Genomic DNA, 7,591 nt, shown 5'->3' with positions numbered 1-7,591 from the left:
CATGACTCTGTTAGTTCCTATTATTCCTCTCATTGTGACTTTGGGTCCTAAAGTACTATGGCAAACTCTGAAAGTACAAATTCAGTAGGTTGGGGCAAAATAAAATCTCTTTCTGGAAGATGTGAAGGCCTGTCTTTTCTTTATTCTCTTACTACTATACACATCTTCCTAAGAAAAGTTGACACTTTTTTCTGGACTGAGATTTATTAATAACTGCCAAATTTAAAAATGGTTTGAATAAAAGCAAATTATTGGCAGACCAACAGTTTATTAAAATTCCACAACTATATTTCCATCTAATGTTGCATGTTATCCTTGCCCACAGCCAGTCACTGCCAAAACACCATCAACGTCAGAAAACAGTAAAATGTGTTAGGTAACATTCTTTTGGACCATATTGATTTTACTTTCTCAGTTTCAATTCACAGTACACTGTAGAATTAACTATTTCAACATTAATAACTGTTAAAGATGTGCCCTAAAAAGTCATCTTGGCCTCTTAGGTGACAAAATAAAAAGCTGTGAATAGTATTGTTCAAACATTAGAGATTCTATGTGGTACAAGTTGAGTGCAGAGGAATGCCCATCATCTATCTCTATCTCTTTAGCTATACCTATACCTATACCTACATACATACACATACATATGTATGTGTGTGTGTGTGTATATATGTGTGTGTGTGTGTATATATATATATATATAATTCAAGAAGCCTTTCAGGATGAGAATTTACTTACATTTCTAGTTCACCATACCTTTGGGGCACTTTCTTCCCTTATAGCTTTCTAAACTTATAATTAATTATAGATAACTTCTAATTGGTTCAAATTATTCTTAAAACCATTAGACAGAGAGACTGCTCATTGTTCTTCAACATTCAGTTCTCCCTTTTTTTCCCCAGAATTTTCGGTAAGCACAAAACTATGTTAACTAGAGACAAATTTCCCTCTGTTTCTCTTGCAAACCAAGTTTTGCCAGTGGCATGAGAGTGGACAAAACTGCGCAATTTCTAGGTCACATCAGAAAACTGCTTGCCTTTACTTCCTCTTTTCCCATACTTATTACTTATTAATATTTAATGTACATTGGCTACGTTATGCAAATTGATAACATCCTGAGAATAGAAAAGTGAGTAAAAATTGTTTCCATGTTCAACTTCTTTATAAACTAAGAGAGATAAGTAAAATCACAAATAGCTAGAAACAAGGTAAAATAAGTATAATAATAGATATGCACACAACGCCAATGGGTTCAAAAGAACAAGATAATATATCTAGCCTGAGGTATCCAAAACAATTTTTTATTTAGGAGTTAATTATTAAGAAGTGTGTTAATGAATGACTAGCATAGGAGAGGATGGCTCCTTTTTTCATGTCCCACCTATCAGAATGCAGAAAAGACAAAGGCTTCCTGTGAGTTTCAACACTGGAGCTGAGTTAACTGACAGTATTACATGAACACTATATGTCAGATAAGGTGTTAATGTTTTATATGTTGAGTTTTCTATAGCTGCTGTAAAACATTATCACACATTTAGTGACTTTAAAGGGCACAAATTTATTATCTTACAGTTCTGGAAATGAGAAGTCTAAAATGTGTTTCATGAGGTTAAACTGAAGGTATCAGAAGGGCTACATTCCTTTCTGGAACCTCTAGGGGATAATCCATTTCCTTGACCTTTCCAGCTTCTAGATGCTGCCCATATTCCTTGGCTAGTGGTCCCTTCCTCTGTCTTCAAAACTAACAGTGGCTGGTTGAGATCTTCACACATTGTGTCACTCTGATTTCTTCTGCCTCCCTTTTTTACTTTAAGGAATGCTTGTGATTACATTGGGCCCACTTGACTAATCTAGGACGATATCCCTATCTCAAGGTCAGCTGATGAGAAACCTTAATTCCACCTGCAACCTTAATTCCCCCTTGCTATGTAACAGCATATTCACAGGTTATAAAGACTAGAACATGGACATCTTTCCTGGGGGGAGGGCATTATTCTGCCCACCACATATGGATAGCCTCATTTAATCTTCACAACAGATTCATAGATTTGGTACTAGCATTAACTCTACAGATAAGCAGTGAGGACACATAAATGTTAATCCATTTGACTATAATCACCAAGTCAATAAATGACAATTCAGGAATTAGAACTCAAATATTTCTTACCCCAGGGCCTAAACTCTGACAGGGTGACCAACAATCCTGGTTTGCTTGAGACTGGCCAGTATTAACACTGAATTTCACAAGCCAGGAAAACACTAGCCACAGGCAAACCATGATGGTTAGTCATTATGTCTGAACCTTTAACCCAAATCCTGGTAACAATAGTTTAACAAGATTTTATTAAGAGCCTAGTGATCATAGATCACAACTAAATTCCAGAGAGCTCTATTGTCATGGTAGACATTGCCTAACATGGCAAAGAGATGCTAGAGAAATGCCACCTCTTTCTACAAATCACTTTTTCCTGGTTTGACAAAAGTGAATTTGCTGAAAATGGTCAAGATAATTTATCCTCAGAAGCTTCATAAGCAGAACCTTGGAAGTAGATAAAAGAGCGAATTTGAAGTGGAAATGCAGTTTTGTCTTCTTGTAGTATGTCTAACAAATCAAATAATCCCAAACCATTACCTATTATAGGTCCTTATTATAGCCCCTGCTAATTAATTACTTAGAATTCACTAAAATTAGTGTTTCAGATTGCATTTCCCTAGAAGCTGATGTTGGGTCGGGAATTGGAGTGTAAGTTGCTTCTTTAGGAGGTGATCCTGGGAGGCACTCATGTGGAGGTAGGGAAAGGAGAAAGGAAGGAAGGGAACCAAGTACAAAGTGTGAGGATGAGCAGGTTACTGACAGGGGCCAGCTGGGACCTTTGAGAGATGGTGTAGAACATGTATTGGAGTTGTTCTCTCCCCAAGAGGAGAGGAAGCTGGAATGTTCCTCCTCCAACTCCCATCTGACTTTGGCTAAGGATGGCTCCTAGAGTTGACTTTGGCTAAGGACAGCTCCTAGGGTATCAATTCCCTAGCATTCTGGCCTGGCAGTAGGAAGCCTTCAGCACACATTGAAACAGTGCATGCAAAGGGATATGGACAGAGCACCAACAGCTCTGCTATACTTTGCCTATCCAAATCATATTCTGAATCTTACCACTTCTCATAGTGTCTACAGCTACAACCCTAGTTCAAGCCACTTTTCCTGGACCACTGCAGCAACTACTTCAGCAGTTTTCCTGTCTCAACTCTTCCTCCCTACCTAATCCCCACAAAACAGCGCAAATGATTTTTCCAAAGCATGAATTCAATTACGTCGAATCCACCCTACCAAAAATTCAGATTCTCGCCCTACCAAAAACTCACCCTACCCTCACCCTTCCAAAAATCCAAACAGATTCTCATTGTAACTAGAATAAAATCCAGCTTCCTTATAGCCTTTAAAGCCTCACATGATCTGACCACCTTCATCTTTCTGACCTCATTTCCAAAATAAGGATGTTCACTACTCAGCCACACTACTCTTCTTTTTTGTTAACTAAACCTGTCTCAGGGTCTTTGCTCCTTTGTTCATTCTGTTTATAATGCAATTCTTAGTGGATCTTTACATCTAACACTTTCTCACCACTTAGGTCTAACTTAAATATCACCTTCACACAAAAGCCTCTCCCACTACCTTAGCCCCAGTCACACTTTTAAATTACTTTCTTTAGAGCATTTCTTGAGTCCTTTGAATTATTTTTTTTACATGTTTTCATATTTATTATCTTTCTCCCCACATCAAAATATAAACTCCTAATAGGCAGAGAATTAGCATGTCTTGTTGAACCCTACAGTCCACCCTTCATATCCAAGGGTTCTGCATCTGCAGATTTAACCAACCATGAATTGAAAATATTTCAAGAAAATATGTAACAGTAAAAAATAATACAAATTAAAAAAGAATACAGTATAACATTGTTTATATAGCATTTACATTGTATTAGATATGATGAATAATGTAGAGATGATTTGAAGCATAGGGGAGGATGTGTGTATGTTATACACAAATACTACATCATTTTCTACCAAGGACTTCAGCATCCATGGATTTTGGTATCTGAAGGGGTACTGGAACCAATCCCCCTGGATACCAAGGGACAACCATATATCCCCAGTACGTAGAATGCCAAGCACATTTTAGGTATTTCAGAAATATTGATTTAATGAAAAAATGGGTTTCCAAGATTGATGAGGTTGAATGAAAAGTGCTGTCTTTCATACTGTAAATATAATTACAATATGCCTAGTTTATTATTGGTTTATGATAACCATAAAATGATGGTTTGCTAAGCAAAGGCAAAACTAATGAGATTATGGAAAAATTTTCTCAGTGGAGTCCCAATTAATGAAGTTCTACTTTCATAGAGGTGTCTATGATAATGTTATACCTATTTTTGGAATGGAAGTAAAAACGACATCTTGCAATTTTCTTTTTCCCCTTAAATAAACCTACTCAAGCTATAAATTAAGACTGTTCTCTTCGAGGGTTTAGTGATGCCTTGAAAAATAACTGAAACTAACAGTGTCAAAAAACGTATCAGTCAATTTCCAGGAGACAAATTATTGCTTTCTGAAAATCTAGACAGCTCCACTTTAAATATTTACATTAAGGCTGTTTTATTTTATTTTCTGTATTGTGGTTTCTGCCTTGTCATTGCACATGTGGGCTAGTATAGTTGTTGGATCACATCTCATCTTACATAAAGACCTTGAAATTAAAAAATGTTTGGGAGGAGATATTTTAAATAGGAAATTTTAAATAGGAAAAAAATCAATAGATGTAGTCAGGGTTTAATAGGATGATCACAGCAGAACATAATACTCCACAGTGAGTCTGAAAGTCCTTCAAATATAAGCCAAGCCATATTCAAGCCTTCTTTCCTCATCCACTCTCCCCCTCTCTCCCCACACCCCTCCATACCTTTGCCTAGGCTGTTCCCTGAACCTATCTCCTCCCATCCTCTCTGCTCCCACCTTTCTTCTGCCTTTAAGTCCCAGTTCAAGTGTACCTTCTCCTTCTAGGAAGCTCCTCCAACTGCCACAGCAATCAGTAGGTCTTTTTTTCTGTGTTCAGCTTGTACTTGGTAGAATATACCTAATATTCCTGTTTTCACACCGCAGTATGATTTATTTCCACATCACCCTCCACCCCACTGTGAGCAGTCTCTCAAGGGCATGAACAGTGTCTTTTACCCTTAAATCCTCATCACTTATCATACTTACTATAGGAAGTGCTCAGTAAGGAGTTGTGAGCAGTCTGCTCATTTAACCACCTTTAGGGCTTTGAAATGGTGTGTTCTGCATATATCATTTTGCTTTCCACTGGTAATTGGTAATACAGATGGGGTGGGAGGAAATTGGTGGGAAGACTTGTTATTCATATCTCCTCTTTTTCCTTATGTTCTTTCTGGCTTCGGGATGGGACCAGAGACTAGATGGTGGAACTCTGGGCTGAGGTTCTCATATGCTAAACCACTGGTAATGCCACGATTCAGGTACCCACTTGCAGGACTTTCCTGACATCTTCACATTTCCCTTTACAAATACCTCCCCTATCTACCCTTCATTCCAAGCGTTCTTGTGCCCATAAGCTTTAAGAACCCTGTTTATGGCTTTCCTATCTTCCCTGACCCTTCTGTTAAACTGCCTTGACCTCAGAATTCAATCTAAGAAAGTTGGTTTACAGATTATTTAACTTACTTACTATCAATTAACTTGTTACTGTCAATACAATTCTAATTACTAAACTACTTTTAACTTGAAAACTGTTTTTTGCTAATTCCAGCACCCTGCTTCTAAGTGTTCCATATCAAATCATTTTTGGCCAGGCACAGTGGTTCACTCCTGTAATCCCAACACTTTGGGAGGCTGAGCTAAAAGGATCCCTTGAGCCCAGGAGTTCAAGACCAGCCTGGGCGGCATAACAAGACCTCATCTCTACAAAAAATTAAAAAATTAACTGGCATGCTGGCACATGCCTGTAGTCCTAGCTACTTGGGAAGCTGAGGTGGGAGGATTGCTTGGGCCCAGGAGGTCGAGGCTGCAGTGAACTGTGATTATGCCACTGTATGCCTGGGTCACAGAGTGAGACCCTGTCTCAAAAATAGACAATAAAATAATAAATTTTTCTAAAAATAGCCATTTATTAACTATTAGTTACTAACTAGTATATATATTTTAAAAACATACTTTAGACAAAAGAAATATTACCAGATAGATCACCACGGTCACTTCTAGCTCTTTTTATTTCTTTTTGAGGCAAGGTCTCATTCTGTTACCCAGGCTGGAGTGCAGTGGCGTGATCATAGCTCACTGCAGCCTTCATCTCCCTGGCTCAGGTGATCCTCCCAGCTCAGCCTCCACACACCATCATGACTAACTAATTTTTTTATTGTTAGTACAGTCAAAGTCTCACTATGTTTCCTAGGCTGGTCTTGAACACCTGAGCTCAAGCAATCCTGTTGCCTTGGTATCCGAAAGTGTTGAGATTATAGATGTGAGCTACCATGCCTGGCCTCTAGCTCATTTAAAAAGCAACCAATACTTCATAATAAGGAGGTACAACCCAGTAAATTAAGTTTTTACTGAATTTCAGCTATTTTAAATCACTCTTCAAACAAACACTCATCTTCCAGAATTAAGAAAAACAAACCTTCATGGTGAAACCCTGTCTCTACCAAAAGTACAAAAATTAGCTGGGCGTAGTGGTGCACGCCTGTAGTCCCCATTACTCCGGAGTTTGAGGCAGAAGAATAGCTTGAACCCAGGAGGCAGAGGTTGTAGTGAGCTGAGATCATACCACTGCACTCCAGCCTGATGACAGAGCGAGATTCCGTCTCAAAATAAATAAATAAATAAATAAAATAAAAATAAAAAAAGAAAAGAAAAGAACAAAAGGAAAACCTTTAATTCACCTTGAACTCAATATCACACCTGAGCAAATGTTTTTGCTTCAGCCTTTAAATACAAGCCCAGAAAGTTATTAAAGCAAATGTTTTCATTTATGTTATTTTCTTCTTTGAACTCTGTAGTTAATTATATAAAGTTAAATTATCTCATCGTTGTATGAGAGGGTTTTCTTTAATGTTTACCTGAAAAATATTTTAAATCCAAAGTGTAAAAGTCATTCCTGATGTCACCACCTCTCTTTAAAATTGTAAGAAGCAATAAGGTAAAGTCCCCTTCCCATCCTCATCCCCTGGAGATCACCACTGTTGGCAACTGGGTATACATCCTTTCTTAACATTTCCTGCATTTATATAGCTACATGGGTGTCAGTTAATATTTATTAAAATATAATCAGCATATACTTATTGGTCTGCAATGTTCTTTTACATCTTTCTAATTGACATGGATGCTTTTCCAGGTCACTACTTTGGATCCAATGTATTCCTTTTAAAGGTTATGTAATATTCAGTTGTATAAACATGCCATAATTTATCCCACCTTTCTTCTACTTACTGACATTTCATTTGTTTTCTTCTTCTTATTATTTTTTTTGTTTGCTTCCTCAACACTCCCAGTATAATAACTGGATCCTTACTCTGCTCCCAAC

Source organism: Chlorocebus sabaeus, chromosome 13 (assembly GCF_047675955.1).
Source record: "Chlorocebus sabaeus isolate Y175 chromosome 13, mChlSab1.0.hap1, whole genome shotgun sequence".
Classification (NCBI taxonomy): Eukaryota; Metazoa; Chordata; class Mammalia; order Primates; family Cercopithecidae; genus Chlorocebus; species Chlorocebus sabaeus.
Note: the sequence above shows the minus strand (reverse complement) of the source record.